The sequence below is a fragment of the Sus scrofa genome, chromosome 14 (genome assembly GCF_054392235.1).
Source record: "Sus scrofa isolate SSC_HxYL_T2T_F1_AM1 chromosome 14, Sscrofa_HxYL_maternal_Yorkshire_Landrace_v2.0, whole genome shotgun sequence".
NCBI classification, from domain to species: Eukaryota; Metazoa; Chordata; class Mammalia; order Artiodactyla; family Suidae; genus Sus; species Sus scrofa.
In genome coordinates, this window is record NC_139396.1 from 160,068,317 (window position 1) to 160,084,711 (window position 16,395).

A 16,395-nucleotide genomic window follows, 5' to 3' on the forward strand; every position below is an offset into this window, starting at 1 on the left:
ATTACCACAACCAGACTGCTTTCTGAAAGTATTTAAAGTTAGCTGCCACTTGTGACACAAGCTGGAGGATCCTTCGACAGCATTTGGTCCTCTTGTATTTTCAAGTGATCTTTACTGAGCTCATAAAGGTTACTCATTCTCAGCGTACAGTTAAATAGGTTTGAACAATTATACCGTATATATATGTATATGTGTATATGTTCCTCTGCATACATGCATATTCATATATGCATAGGTACATGTATAACGCAATCAAGATAGAGAATTTCTATTAACCCAGAAAATTTCTTGTGCTCATTTTCGGCGAATCTTCTTCCCTCTCCAGGCTCCAAACAACCACTTCTGTGTTTTCATTATGCTTTTTTTTCACTAGAGTTTTGCATTTTCTGAAGCTTTATATAAACGGAAGCATATAGTATGTGTTATTTTGTGTCTGACTTTTTCCACTTAGCATTATGCCGTCTGCATTATGCATCATTTTTTTTTTTGCTTGTAGTATTCCTCTGTGTGGGTATATCACAGTTGGGTTATCATTGCCTGTGATAAATGTTTAAATGTTACCCATTGTTGTCTATGATTTATGAATATAAATCAGTCCTCAAAACTCCTGTGCTAGTCCATTTGTCCACGTCTTTTTGTTTCTCTTCGGTAAATATGGAGCGGGATTGCTTTCATTGAAATTTCCCGAATTATTAACAATGTTGAACATTTAATCATGGGTTATTTGCTTTTCATATAACTTTCTTAGGAAGTATCTCATCAAATCCTCTGCCTACCTCTTTTTTTTTTTAAGAAAAGATCAGTTTATCTTTTTATTATTGAGTTGCAAGTATTCTTTGTATATGCTGACTATAAGCCCTTTATTAGATAGGTGTTTTGAAAATCATGTATTCTTTCTCCTGTTAATGCATTGCCTTTTTATTTTCTTATCAATGAAAACATTTATATTTTTATTCCAGCTTTATTGAGGTATAAGACACATACTGTAAAATTTAAACTCTTAAATTGAAATATTCAGTAATTTTAATATATTCACAGATATGGGCAACTGTCACCACAGTCCGTTTTCAAACATTTTCTTCACCTATCAAAGGGACCCTGTGTATTTTAACTATCACACCCTATGCTTTTTTGACTGATCTGTGTCTGTTCCCACACCAGTGCCATACAGTCCCGTTTCCTTTGCTGGGTATTCAGTCTTGAAATCAGCAGGGCAGGTCCTTGACTTTGGAGTCTTTTCTGATTTGTTTGGGCTTGTCTCAGTTCTTTACATTTCCTTAACCCTAAGAATCAGCTTGTCAATTTCTGCCAAGTAGTCTGCTGAGATTTTGATGGGATTTGTGCTATTGCCCTTCTCGCTGGTTTTGGTGTCAGGGTAATGCTGACCTCATTACACCTGTCACCACTCTTCTATTTTCAGAATACGTGTAGAACTGGTATTATTCCTTTCTTTCATATCTGATAGCGTTATCTGATAGAAGATTTGGGTCTTGGAGTTCCTGTTGCGGCTCAACTGGTTAAGGACCTGACGTAGTCTCTGTGAGGATGTGGGCTCAATCCCCGGCCTCACTCAGTGGGTTAAGGATCCAGCGTTGCCGTGAGCTGTGGTGTAGGTTGCAGATGTGGCTCAGATCTGGTGTTGCTGAGGCTGTGGCGTAGGCTGGCAGCCGTAGCTCTGATTCGACCCCTAGCCTGGGAATGTCCATATGCCATAGGTGTGGCCCAGAAAAGAAAAAAGAGGATAGTTGGGTCTGTATTTTTCTTTGTCGAAAGGTTTTTAACTAAAAATTCAGGCTGTCTATTCCTTCTTGAGTGAACATTGGGAGTTTATGTCAAGGAATTTGTCCATTTCATCTTAAGCTGTCAAATTTATTGACATAAAGTTTTACAATATTCTTTTATTATTCTTTTAATATCTTTATAATAGGTAATGATGTCACCTCTCATTCCTTTGTTTCTTCAGTCTTTTTTTCTTATCAGTCCGGCTAGAGATTAATCAGTTTTGCTGATCATCTCAAAGAAGCAGCTTTTGGTTCCATGGATTTTCTTCCCCCCTTTCTTGTTATCGAGTTCTGATCTTTATGATTTCTTTTCTTCTGATTATTTTGGTTTAAGTTTGTTCTCCTTGTAATATTTTTAAGGTAGAAGTTGAGATAATTGATTTAGACATTTCCTCTTTTCTAATATAAGCATTTAATGCTATAAATTTCTCCCTAAGTACTGCTTTAGCAGCATCTCATAAAGTTTATTTATTTATTTATTTTTGGCTTTTTAGGGTTGCACAGGTGCATATGGAAGTTCCCAGGCTGGGGTCAATTCAGAACCACATCTGCAACCTATACCACTGCTCGCGGCCACGCTGAATCCTAAACCCACCGGATGGGGCCAGGGATCGAACTTGCATCCTCTTGGATACTAGTCAGATTCTTTTTTTTTTTTTTTTTTTTGTCTTTTGTCTTTTGTCTTGTTGTTGTTGTTGTTGCTATTTCTTGGGCCGCTCCCGCGGCATATGGAGGTTCCCAGGCTAGGGGTTGAATCAGAGCTGTAGCCACTGGCCTACGCCAGAGCCACAGCAACGCGGGATCTGAGCCGTGTCTGAGACCTACACCACAGCTCACAGCAACGCTGGATCGTCAACCCACTGAGCAAGGGCAGGGACCGAACCCGCAACCTCATGGTTCCTATTCGGATTCGTTAACCACTGCGCCACGACGGGAACTCCACTAGTCAGATTCTTAACCCACTGAGCCACAATGGGAACTTCTTCATGACATTTAGTATGTTAGCTCTTTATTTTCACTCAATTTAAAACAATTCTTAATTTCCTGTTTCATCCATGGAATATTTACAGGTATGTTATTTAGTTTCCAAATTATTTGTGATTTTACAGACATATTTCTGTTGTTGATTTCTACTTTATTCCCTTGTGCTCTGAGAAAATCCCATGATTATGATTTTAATACTTTTAAGTTTATCGGGTCTTATTGCCCTCACCACATATGGACTAACAGGTTAAGTGTAATTTTCTTCACATTCTTGCGCTTGGAATTCATTGAGATTCTAGGGTCTGTATTTTGAGAGTTATCGTCAATGTGCTTATTATTTTTTTCAGTTGTTTTTGGCCTGACCTTCTCTTTCCTTTCCCCCGGGGTCTCCAATTACAGGTTGCTCCACTTGAACTTGTCCCAGAGCTCACTGATATTCTCTTCATTTTTAATATCTTTCCCCTGCTCCCCTCACTCTGTATTTAATTTTAGATAATTTCTATAATTCCATCTAGTTCCTTTCACACTTTGGTATTTGCATCTTAAAAAAATTTTTTTTTTCTTTTTCTTTTTTTTTTTTTTAAGGGCTGCACCGAGGGCATATGGATCCCAGGCTAGGGGTCGAATAGGAGCTGTAGTTGCCGGCCTACACCACAGCCACAGCAACGCCAGATGCAGGCCGCATCTGCTATAGACACCACAGCTCATGGCAATGCCTGATCCTTGACCCACCTAGCAAGGCCAGGGATTGAACCTGTGTCCTCACGGATGCTAGTCAGATTTGTTTCTGCTGAGATATGATGGGAACTCCCCATCTTTTTTCTTTTTGGCTTTTTAGGACTGCACCTGAGGCATATGGAAGTTCCCAGGCTAGGGGTCGAATCGGAGCCACAGCCACAGCATCTAGGGATCCGAGTTGCACCTGTTATTCACAGCGCAGCTCATGGTAACGCCAGATCCCCAATCCATTGATCAAGGCCAGGGATCGAACCTGCATCCTCGTGGATCCTAGTTGGGGTCATTAACAGCTGAGCCACAAAGGGAACTCCCATCTTTTTATTTTTTAATACTTTTTTTTTTTTTGCTGCACCATAGCAAGTGGAAGTTCCTGGGCCAGGGATTGAACCCACACCACAGCAGCAACCCAAGCGGCTGCAGTGACAATGCTGGGTCCTTGGTCTGCTGTGCCACAAGAGAACTCCTGTAATTTGCATCTTGATTTGAATATTTCAGTAAATCTTTTATGCCTCTACTTAACTTTTTGAACATAGGAATACAGTTACACTGTGTGTTTAATAATGCAGTCTGTTGATTCTAATATCTATGTCAGTTCTGGGCTGGTATAGGTTGATTTTCCTCCCTGTTATGGCTGGTATTTTTTTTTTTTTGCTTCTTTGCATGCAAGGTTATTTTTAAGTGTATGCTAGATAATGTGAATTTTACCTAGGTAGGGGCTGAATATTTTTGTATTTCTATGATATTATTGAGCTTTGTTGTGATAGGCAGGTAAGCTACTTGAAAATATGTTGATCCTTTTGTGTTTTGCTATTAAACTTAAAAAAATAATAATCCAGAGCAGCATTTCATGATGATCTAATTTTTCCTTACTCCCAAGACTTTCTGACAGCTATACTGAATGACCTGTGAATTAGAATTATTTCATCTGTATAAAGGTCCAGATACTTCTCCTGCTTCCGTATGATTACACGGTATCTTTCCTTCGAATCCTTCTGTGGTTTTCTCCTCCGGCCTCACGCAGCCGTCCTTCAGTGCTCTACTGAATGTTCTTCTGTGCAGTCCTCTCCTCTCTGGCACCCGGTGCTAAGCTTACTGTCCTTGTCCCCATGGACTCTCAGCTTTATCTTCCTAGCACATACCCGCCAGGCCTCCCCCTGAGTTTCCCTTCCTGGAGACTCTCTCAAGGTAGAAAGCTGGGGAGTTCCCACTGTGGTGCAGTGGACTAAGAATCCGACTTCAGCAGCTCGGGTCGCTGTGGAGACAAGGGGTTGATCCTTAGCCCGGTGCAGTGGGTTAAAGGACCTGGCATTGCTGTAGCTGCAGCTTGGACTCTGGTCCAGGAACTTCCATATGCCATGGATGTGGCCATGAAGAAAAAAAAAAACAAAACTATGTCTAGATACTCATGTCGCAACAGAAGAAAGGGTAGGGGAAAAAAAACTGTAACTGCAATGTATACATCTAAGGATGACTTGACCCCCTTGCTGTACAGTGGGAAAATAATAATAATAAAAAAAAATGCAGTCTAATCAAATTTAAAAATAAAAAAAAAAAAAAGAAAGAAAGGAAAAGGAGCTCCTGTTATGGCTCAGAGGTAACTGACTGGACTAATATCCATGAGTATTTGGGGGTTCGATCCCTGGCCTCGCTGAGTGGGTTGAGGATCCGGTGTGGCTGTGGCTGTGATGTGGGCCGGCAGCTACAGCTCCAAGGCGACCCCCTAGCCTGAGAACTTCCATAAGCCACAGGTATTGCCCTAAAAAGAAAAAAAAAAGATAGAAAGCAATTGGATGGGTCACATCTTTCGTCCCCTACGCCTCGGGGATCGCTGTCTTTTACCACCTGGGGTCTAGTGTCTTGAAAACAATTTTTTCATTTTCTTAAAAACTTTTCATTGTTTGCATTTGAGGGCATGTTGTGTCCTTGTTCCAGCTTGGCTGAAAGTTCAAGTCATAGCTTAAAAAATTCTTATATAGAGATGATTTGGGGGGGGCAGTATTTGGGTATAATTTTATTTTTCATGTTTCTCTAGAATCCAGCTAATTGTTAAACTGTTTTCCAATTATAGTATGTTTTCTAATGGCTTCCTCTTTACTTTGAAAGGAATTTTTATCTAAATAATGGATTTTTTTTCACCACACCTTTCTAATATATACTTAATTTTCCCTTTTATTGTTTGGCCTGGGCTTCCAGAGCAAGGATAATTAGTAAGGCCGGTAATAAGCATTAGACCTTGGTTCCTAGTGTTAATGAGAACGACTCTAACATTTCACTAATAAGTATAATGTTTAATGTTGGTTGGAGAGTGCCAATTTTTTTAACTCAATGAATTTTATTACATTTGTAGTTGTACATCGATCATCATTTGTTCACCATTTTCTGTCACATGCAGCAAGAATACTTTGTAGGAGTTCCCATCGTGGTGCAGAGGAAAGGAATCGGACTAGGAAGCATGAGGTTGCAGGTTCGATCCCTGGTCTCGCTCAGTGGGTTAAGGATCTGGCATTGCCATGAGCTGTGGTGCAGGCCAGCAACCGCAGCTCCAATTCGACCCCGAGCCTGGGAACCTCCATAGGCCATGGGCGTGGCCCTAAAAAGACAAAAGACAAAAAAAAAAAAAAGAGAACACTTTCGTAATGTGTGAAGTTTTTATAATCAGAATTTTTCATAGAAAATATTTCAGGCTGTTTAATTGATTATTTGGGATGAGCTCCATGAACTCTCCCACTCACGTGCCTGAACAAAACTTCCTAAGTCATAATATTCTCTTCCTTTACTCGTCATTAGTGAACTTTATTCACCAGTGTTTCAAACATTTCTATTAGCACTTGTGATTATAAGTATTATCCTGATTCATAATTTTATAAAGTTGCCTTTTGAATGTCTCTTTGTAATATCCTGAGAATAAGAGGACAATGAAAAACAAGTGGCCATTGTCCACTTGTCTTTGTTTTCGTGTTAAACACCATCTGCATTGTACACCTGCTCTTATATGTCTTCTCAGTCTAAATAATTTTGCTTCCTTTAAATGTACAAGAGGAAGTTATAATTTCTTTATGGTCTGCTTATTATTTTAGGTTTCCTGAATTAAAAAAAAAAGGACTCATTCCGTTTGTGGGCTATTTTGGCTTTTTATGCAAGCCAGGAAAAAAGTTGAAGAATAGCCGCTTTGTTTTCTCTAGAAATTTTTTCAAAAGTGCATTTGTTCATGTCGCTTCTCCGTGGACATCACATTTATTGAAAATGCAGGGTAGAATTTACTTTAATTATGAGCTATTTTGAAAGCAAGGGATAGTAACTGCTTAGCGGCTTGTTCGAGGGCACTCTGCTGGCTGTTTCCACGGTGGTCATTTGACCTAATTAAGACGGCTGTGAGGAGCAGGCATGGAAACTGCTCTTATTATGTGTGGACTGAGCCCAGCATGCTGATGGGGATTCTGCGGACTCTTAGGGACTCCGTCACTAGCACATAAAGATATATGTAACATCATAAAAGTCACCCATTGAGAGCAATGGAAATCAGTTCCACTTGATAAAGTCTGGAGAATTTTCTTTTGTTTTCGTTATTTGCAAATAATATAAAAAAAGCATTTTCCATATTCTTTCTATACTTCTCAAAATATTTCTATCAGTGAGTTGTAACAAAAACTTACTGTGGATTAAGAAAGTAATTTTTGGAGTTCCTGTTGTGTCTCTGTGGGTTAAGAATGTGACTAGTATCCATGAGGATTCGGGTTCGATCCCTGGCCTTGATCAGTGGGTTAAGGATTCAGCGTTGCTGCAAGCTGCAGTTTAGATGGCAGATGTGGCTCAGATCTAGCACGCTGTGGTTGTGGTACAGGCCGGCAGCTGCAGCTCTGATTCGATCCCTGGCCCAGGAACTTCCATATGCTGCAGGTGTAAACTTAAAAGAAAGAAAGAAAAGAATTCTTGGAGTCCCACTGTGACACAATGGGTTAAGGATTTGACTGCATTGCAGAGGCGAGGGTTTGAGCCCCAGCCTGGTGCAGTTGGTTAAAGGATCTGGCATTGCCAGCTATAGAGTTGGTCGCAGCTATGGCTCTGATTCAGTCCCTGGTTGGGGAAGGTCCATATGCCATGGGTGTGGACTAAAATTTGAAAAAAAAAAAGGAAAAAAATGGCTTTTTTTTTAATGTGGAGTTGTGGGTTTTGAAATATGGATCTCTTCTATATTGTGTGTAGAAATTTCCTAACCTCAAAATGAAAGTTTTCTGAGGTATACCAGAAGAGACTCTGAATGCCCCTTCTGCATTTAGACCTCAGAAACCAAGCATGAGAAAACTGGGAGATTTCATGCCTACACGGACATAAACTTCCACAAAATGAAACCAGACTTCCCTCCTTAAGCCACAACATGTGGGCACATATATTAATCTCATTTTCTATCTGTAAGCTCCTAAATTCACTGTAGGAGGCAAAGGTTAAAGTAGAAGGAACGAGCATTTCTGTGCACAGTTGGATCAGAACGGTTTGGTTGTTGACAAATTTTTGACTGTTGGTGGAAGAATTCATGACATTTCTCCTGTTCACATTTGCACACTGGTTTCCACATAGCGAGGTGAATATAGAATCACTGCACCAAAGAGTTCCGTGAGAAAAACAGATTTGGGGCTGCTGTGTATTCCTCCCTTAACGGTAGCATGTTGGGAGTTCCCGTCGTGGCGCAGTGGTTAACGAATCTGACTAGGAACCAGAGGTTGCAGGTTCGATCCCTGGCCTCGCTCTGTGGGTTAAGGATCCAGCGTGCGGCTCGGATCTAGAATTGCTGTGGCTCTGGTGTAGGCTGGTGGCTACAGCTCTGAGGAGACCCGTAGCCTGGGAACCTCCAGATGCCTCAGGTGAGGCCCTCCTCCGGAATGCCTTCCTCCACCGCCCTACACGGAACAGTCGGTCTCTCAGCCCCTTCCGCCGGCTTTCTGTTCTCCTCTTGAAATGATGTGTCCTTGCCTTTGTTTTTGACTGTGTCCTCCAGCCAGAACCCAGCTCCAGGAGAGCAGGGCTTAGTCTGTGCTGTTTGCGGATGAACCGGCAGAGCCCAGGTTTTGTCTGGAATACAGCAAGTGCTCAGTCATTGTTTGGAGGAAGTGAAGGAACGAATGGGTGGATGGGTGGGTGGATGGATAAATTTCGCTCCAGCAAAATGTGTGTGTGCGTCTTGGGCATCTATCCGGACAAAACTCTACTTAAAAGAGACACATGCACCCGCATGTTCATTGCAGCACTATTCACAATAGCCAAGACATGGAAACAACCCAAATGTCCATCAACAGATGATTGGATTAGGAAGATGTGGTATATATACACAATGGAATACTACTCAGCCATAAAAAAGGATGACATCATGCCATTTGCAGCAACATGGATGGAACTAGAGACTCTCATACTGAGTGAAATGAGCCAGAAAGACAAAGACAAATACCATATGATATCACTTATAACTGGAATCTAATATCCAGCACAAATGAACATCTCCTCAGAAAAGAAAATCATGGACTTGGAGAAGAGACTTGTGGCTGCCTGATGGGAGGGGGAGGGAGTGGGAGGGATCGGGAGCTTGGGCTTATCAGACACAACTTAGAATAGATTTACAAGGAGATCCTGCTGAATAGCATTGAGAACTATGTCTAGATACTCATGTTGCAACAGAAGAAAGGGTGGGGGAAAAATGTAATTGTAATGTATACATGTAAGGATAACCTGACCCCCTTGCTGTACAGTGGGAAAATAAAAAAAATATTAAAAAAATAAATTAAAAAAAATGTGTGTGTGCGAAGACAATAAGAGTAAGAGCAATAATAAGCATAATGGCAACAACATCTAGGTCCCATTTATTAAATGGTACCACGCGCCAGCTTGGGGCTGAGTGGTTGGAAAGAGAAACAGGCAGACTGCGGTGTGTTGATTTCCATGACTCCGGAGTGTGGCCTTGCCTCCATGCAGCCACGAGCTCCTGTCTTCGCTGGAGGAGGAAGGGCAGTGGTGCTTTCAAAGGCTGCATCTGGGACAGCGTGGATCGGAGGAGGGGGAGGCTGGAGGGATCAATCAGAATCATTTTGGCCGGTGTTGGCTCTCATCCAGACCAGCCGGATGTGGACAGTTGAAGTGGAAAAGAGCTACCTTTGAGGGGCACTTGGAGCTGGCAGTCCCAGCAGGAGTTGGTGATGACGGAGGTGGAGTGGGGGAGGGGAGGGAGGGGAGAGGGTCATTTTTGTGGTGGTCACCGCATTAGGGATGATCACAACGCTGCTTGGGGACATGCTGGGTCTGAGGGGCCGGCTGGTCATCCCGAGTGAACTGCAGCTGTGGGAGGGACTTGTGCACAGCAGAAAGGGTGGGTGAGACTCGACCGTGGTTACCATACAGGAACTACTGGACTGTGTCCATGTGTTTGTCTTTCCCCAACCAGCCCAGGAGCATCTTGAAGGCCGAGGCTCGTTTTCTCCCAGATCTGTATCCTGCGCCAAGCGTTGTGTCCAAGAACTGCTAGGTGCTCTGTGGGTGTTTGCAGAACACGTGAGTGAGTGAATGGAGAGGAGGGTGCAAAGGAATCCATGGCTGTAAGTTGCAGAGAGCTGTCAGACTGGGAGGCAGAGCCAACAACATCTGTGTCAACCAAGAGGGACCAGAGGCATCCATGTGGCCAGGAAAGGCCCTGTCCTAGCGCTACTGCCTTACCTGGTCATTATCTGGGGTCCCTCCAAGAAGGCCATATCCCCACTTACCGTCGCTTTGCTAGGGCCCTAGCTGAAGGCCACTCTCAAGAGAGCTTGACCTTGGTCCCAAACTGAAGTGGAGAGGGAGGAGTTAACAGCTGTGGGCAGTCTTCTGACCTCCTGCCTCCTGCTGAGCAGAGGGGATGTGAGCAGTAGTGCATGTCCACCAGGAGACAAACGTGGCCACATCTTTTGACAGCATTTGGCGAAGATGCTAAATGAAGCAGCATGGAGGTGGGGGTATGTTGGTTGGTGTGCTTGCTTGTTCTCTGTTTCTATGGGGATGGAAGCTGTCTCCTTTCCTCCAGTGCTACGTTGCCATTGGAGTTGTCAGCCTGTAGGTGGCCAGGTGCTGTGTTAGGTCCTGGGCTGTGAAGTTCTCCGTGATGGGCAGTGATGGACAGCAGGCCACCATGACCCCTTTGTTACTTCTCCCACTGCTGCGAATAATTGCACGTGGTCCAAAGTCCAAGACGGTCCTTGGCAGGGCATCCCTCTTGTTCCTCTGCTTGTGAGGCCCCCATTGCAGGGGCTGGGGTGTGGGTAGTACCAGGAAGGGTTTAGAGAATTCTGGGCCTGCCTGAGGATCTGAGCCAACATGAGACTTTCCCTGCTTTCCTGAGAAGTGTGGATCTCCCTGCCACAAGGAGGCCCTGTGTGACCTGGCCAGGCTGCTTCCTTCTGAACCTCTGTTGGTTGCATCTCTTCCTGGAGCCCAGAGTCTGGAGGACCGCACTGCAGCTCTGCACTGCTGGGAATTTCTCTGTCGAATCCGTCTTCCTTTCCTCCTTCCTGCCCTGTGCTTGCTTCGTTCTCCACCATTTCTGCACAGACGCCTTGTGAGGGTGTGGAAGCCTGCCCTCTTCGTGTTGTGAGCTGTACGCTGCATTTCTTACTGCAAACCACCTGCCTGTTTGGTCAGTAAACGTGGTCTCACTGGCGTTCTGGATACAAGGGTGTGAGCGTGGAGAGCTTAGGAGGTGCTGTGATGTTGAGAAGGTACTGGTGTGCCTTTCTCTCAGGACCCAGGGTAACAGTCAGATGTATGTGTCCGGAACCCTGGGGAGACGTGGGATACAGGCGTCAGGTTCAGGACAACTTGTAAAATGCAAGAGCCCGCTGGTTCCAGCAGTTAATGATTACTCCTAAATAATACTGTGCTCACCTAAGCAGAGATGCCCCCGGGGCCCCAACTCCAGGCCCCGGACCAGGCTGTGGGCATCCCAAGGTGGTGGGCCAGGGGGAGACAGACGGGAAGACAAATCGGAGCAGCGACTGTGACGGGAGTGCCATGAGGGCCACGGAGGATGGCGAGGACTTAATCTCCATGCCCCATTCAGCAAGGAAGCTCTCCATGGAGACACTGATTTGACCCCATCTGGGAGGGTGGTGTGGGAGATAGCGCCCCCTGGCTTCCAGGGAATTGGGTCTGACTTTTAACTCATTTCACCTAACTCCCAGTGTTTTATGGGGATTAATTAGGTAAAGGGCTCCTTCGGGGTAGAGCCAATCCGAAAACACCTTCTTCACGTTCGGTTAAATAATTCAAAGAAGGTGTATGACAGACTGGCTGGATCGTCTCTTCAAATCACAAGGCCAAAGAGTAGACGAAATAATTTGCTTCCGTAAAAGATAACAAAGTGGATTTCAGGGTCATCCAGGTTTCCGCTGCCACTTGTCACGGCGGTCCTTTGTCACCTTCCCCAGGGGTTGATGCGTAAATGGCCAACGGGGTAGCTCGGGATTTTTTCCCACGGTACAAACTTCAGAAACCAGTTTACAAGGCAATTAACTGTTGAGCCACTGACTTCAGCCGGGGGTCCATGTTCCCTGACAAGGCTGCTTGTCCTGCAAAGTCTGTTGCGTCTGACACTTGACTATGAATGAGAGGAGAGTCAGCCTTGGTTTCTTTCTTTTTGATTCAATTTACAAATGTCTCCCGAGCACCTCTCGTGCCAAGCACTACCTAGGCACAGGGTAGTCTGTGGTCAGCGAGTGTCACTTGCAGTTTTCATGCAGTTTGCAGCACAAGGGGGTGCTCAGAACAGTAAGCAGGTGGACCCAACACGGCGGACCAAGACGTGCGTTGGGAGCGACGGTCGGCTCTTTGGAAGCAGCGATTCCCAGGCCACTCTGGAGGCTCAGAGATAGATTCCCAGAGGAGGTGATCTTGACCTTTAAGCTGAAACCTAGCCAATAAGGCCCTGCGAGCCCTGGGAAGGCAGTGCCTCTCTGGGGAGCTTTCGTGGGGGTGGTAGCTGGAGAAGGACCAGGAACGAGGAGGCGAAGCCGCGAGAGGCAAGTCTGGAGCCGATGGCAGCTGGGCCGGGCATCCCGGACTCGGAACACCCCATAGAGGACTCTGGACTGTCACCAGAGTCGTGGAAGACGTTTTTCAGGGAAGTGACCAGGTCCCCTGTGTGCCTGACCAGCTCTCTGTCTGCAGTGGAGGGAGGGAGTTGGCCTGGAGGGGGGACCAGCGGGGAGGTTGGTAAGTGGCTCAGGCCAGGGGTGGTGGGGATGTGACGAAATGGAAAGAATGAGAGACCAAAAGTGACTCGGCAGCTGCTCTGCGGGGAGGGCGGTGGTGACGAGAGGTGACGCCCGGGGTCTGGGTGGATGGCGGGTCCTTTGGCTGGGGTGGCAGGACAGAAGCGGGAGCAGGTGCCAGAGCAGGAGGGATGCGTTGGCTCTGCGCATGCCAGCTTTAGGGGCTCACGGGACCACCCGACACGCCTCCAGGGAGGTGGATGGCGCTGTGGGTTGAGTGGTTTCCCACCAAATGATGCGTTCAAACCCGCATCCCGGGTGTCTGTGTGTGTGACCTTATTTAGAGTTGGGGTCTTCGAAGATGCAGTCCAGTTCGAGTGAGGTCCTGCAGGGTTGAGGAGCTGCTAACCTAGGGACAGGCGTCTTTATAAGGGAAGGGGCAGGGCGCTGGACCCAGAGACGGAGAGACGAGGGGAGAGGGCACCACACGATCCCAAGGCGGGGCCTGCCGTGCAGTCGGGGCTGCTTGGCAGCAGCCAGAGGCTGGAGGAGAAGGTGCCTCCTCACCAGCAGCCTGGTCTTGGACCAAAGGCCCTCAGACTATCGTCCTCAGCCACCCAGTTGGTGGCCCTTTGACAGCAGCTGCAGGACACGAATGCCAGTGGCTACCGGGGATTTGGGAGACATGGGGCTGAGCATCGTCCGCAGGAGAGCTGTTGAGACCATGGGGTCTATGACAGCAGCCGTGTGGGGAGAAGAGGGGAGCACACCCCAAAAGCACCGGCCGAGGCCTCGCCCCTCCCTGCACGGAAGGGGAGCCTCCCCCAGCCAGGACAGGCCTTTGTAGAATTGAATGTGGGCCCCGGTCACCGGGATCCTGCTAACCGACCCTCGTGACATGGGCCCCATGTGTCCAGGGTGGGGCCTGAGATGCAGCATTTCCTACAGCTCCTGGACTCGCATGAAGTCAGGCCTCAAAGAGCTGGTCTCGTTATGAGCAGAAGGCTCAGCCTACCTTCACGCCGGCCTCCTGCTGCCTGGTTCCTTCTGCCGCAGGCCCCTCCCTGGTTCCCTGAGCACCGCTGGCCTGCCTGCCACAGCTCAGGGGACGCTGCAGGGCCTAGTTATAAGGATACCAAGCTGGAGAAGACAGGGGTCCCAGCAGGATGGCCCTGTCTTGAAGCCAAAGCAAGAGGGCGGTCATGCTGCTGGAGCCCAGCCCAGAGGAGGGCCGAGGGAGGGAGGACCCACAGTGTCCCTGGAGCTGTGGCAGGCAGGCCATCGGTGCTCAGGGACCACAGAGGGGCCTGGGGCAGTCTAGGTGGGGTAGTCTAGGTGCCCTGCTCTTAAATAAACTTGGCCATGAATGTCAGAGAGGCATCTGGTACAGCCTAGAAACAGCCAGAGGCATTTGAGAGAGAGAGCGATCTGGCCTTGGGTCCAGGACGCTTCTATGGGAGGAGCATGGGGCAGCTCAGTGGGGAGCCCAGGGCAGGAGGAGGGCAGGCCTCCTCCCCAGACACTGGAAGAGCAAGTCAGTGGACTGGGTGACTGCACCTGGGGATGGTGGGGACCCACATGGGGTGACGGAGAAGGTGAACTACTTCGAGGATGCAGAGGCAGGTGTTGGGTCCCCTCTGCTCCTAGAGAAGCAGGTGGATACAGGGTCAGAGATTTAGCAGGAGAACGAGATCTCAGGCGAGAGCGGGTCGAGCCCCACTCTGGTCTCTTCCTCCTTTGCACGCCACGCGCTTTGTGCCCAAAGTAGCAGATGGCTTTGGCTTGAGCGTCGAGAAGCCTGGGGCCAGGCCTCATTCTGACCTTTGGGGAAGCAACTCCAGGTCAAGAAGACCCGGCCCCCGCCTCCTCCGTTGCTCCCCCAGCCTCTCCACCTCCCTTGGCCTCACCAACACCTACACCAGTCGTGCTGCTCTTGCTGGAGTGTTTAGACATTTCAGCCTGGGTTGTGCAGAGACAGCACGTGCTTCCTGAGGGTAGGGTGGGTGCTGGGGTTGTGGGTGTGGGGCCGGAACAGCTCACACACACGTGTTCAGGCTGCATCCAATAAGGTTGGCCACAGCCCAGCTACACACACAGCTGACATCCCAGAGCGGGGGCCTGTGTCCAGCTTTTAGGGCTGGAACTTGCCAAACTGAAGTGGGAAGTCAGTGCAGAGCAGAGCAGGTTTTGTTCAGATCACAAGCTATTCACAGCGAGCGCGCCTCCCAGGAGCTCCAGGACTTTCCTGCCCGGCCAAGGCTGTGCCCGGCTGATGGAAGAGAAGGTGTTTGCCTGGTGCGTGTGCCCCTGAGCCTTCTAATGACCATGCCACTGAAATCTGCTGGGGACCACGGGCAGAGCGGCCTGCAGTGGCGCGCCGCGCTGGGGTGGTGGGCGCTCTCTGGTCGGTACTGTCGAATAATAACTCCTGGACAGAAATGGCCCGGGTCCCAAACCCGTGGTTTATGGCTGAGATGGAAAAGCTCCCGAGCGCCATCAATGACACTCTGACTGCTTATAAAGACATGTGGGTTCTTTTCCAGAAAAAAAATAGGGCTGCCGCCATCCCCCCGCCAAGCCATAAATGATTCAAATGCCAAGCTCGCCCATGCCTTCTGCTATGAGGACGCATTAACTGATCAAAGAAGCGGGCGCATTCTAGGCGGCTCGCCTTCCACCCCAACTCCATATTTATGCCTGAAATCTCAGGATGTGTTACCTGCGCCCGCCCCCCTCCCCCCTCCGCCGAGATTTATAAGGCAGCCAGCCGGCAGAAGGGGGACCAAGAAGTAAATATAGTAATGTGACAGATTTATTTGGATGTGTTTTATGCACTTGCAATCTCGCATGCTTTATGCCTTCCTCCAGACCTGGCTTCCGTCATTCTTTTCCTGCCTTTTCACCCCTTTTCAGCAGCAAGTTCAGGAAGTTCTCGGGCGGGAGGGTGTGGCAGAGGGGGAAGGAGAGCCAGGCAGTTTCTGAGCTATTTGGTCGATTGTGACACTCGTCCTTCTTTCTCTCTTTGTTTATTTATTTTGGCCGTGCATCCAGCTATGTGGCAGTTTTCGTTCTGGTTGACCCCTGACTCCAGGCAGCATGTCTGTAGGAGGAAGGACTTATTTATCTCCTCGGTTCTCAGTAATTGCTGTCTTCGGACGCAGGTATCATTATTCCTGGTCTTGCTTGTCCTTTTCCTGCCTGCCGTTCTCTCTTCTCCCTGTTTTCCTAGGAAAAATGCACGGGTCTGTCCCCTTTTTCACCCTGGCAGAGTCGTATGTGCCCCGGGAACAAAGCCTCGGAGGGGCAGTGCTGGCGGCCACACCTGCCAGTCAGGCAGGCCGGGTGGTGAGAGAGCAGCTTGGGGGCCGCTGGAGATGGGAGCCCTGGACGTGGCAAGAGGATGTGTGGGTGCAAAGCGCCACTTGGTCCCGTTGCAGTTCTTTGCCACAGTGGGAACCCGAGGACCCAAGGAGCACCAGGGCAGGGAACTGCTTTGGTGACGTGGAGGCTGCCTGCTCCTGTGGCCTGAGAGGCAGTGCTGCATCCGGCACCTACGAAAAATCATAGAGCAGGAGATAAGTGGGTGCTGGTGCGTCTCAAGGTTACGGGGGTTGAAGTGCATCATTTGCAACTCACTTTACGGCCCCTGACAAACTAGCTGAAGGGTG

At 47.8% G+C, this 16,395-nt stretch overlaps 1 protein-coding gene across 1 annotated transcript in view; it reads left to right on the forward strand.

Annotated features, from left to right (window-relative positions):
* LOC146397143 (uncharacterized) overlaps positions 1–16,395 on the forward strand; it is a 54,991-nt gene that overhangs the window by 15,960 nt on the left and 22,636 nt on the right. The gene's annotated exons all lie outside the window — the stretch shown is intronic.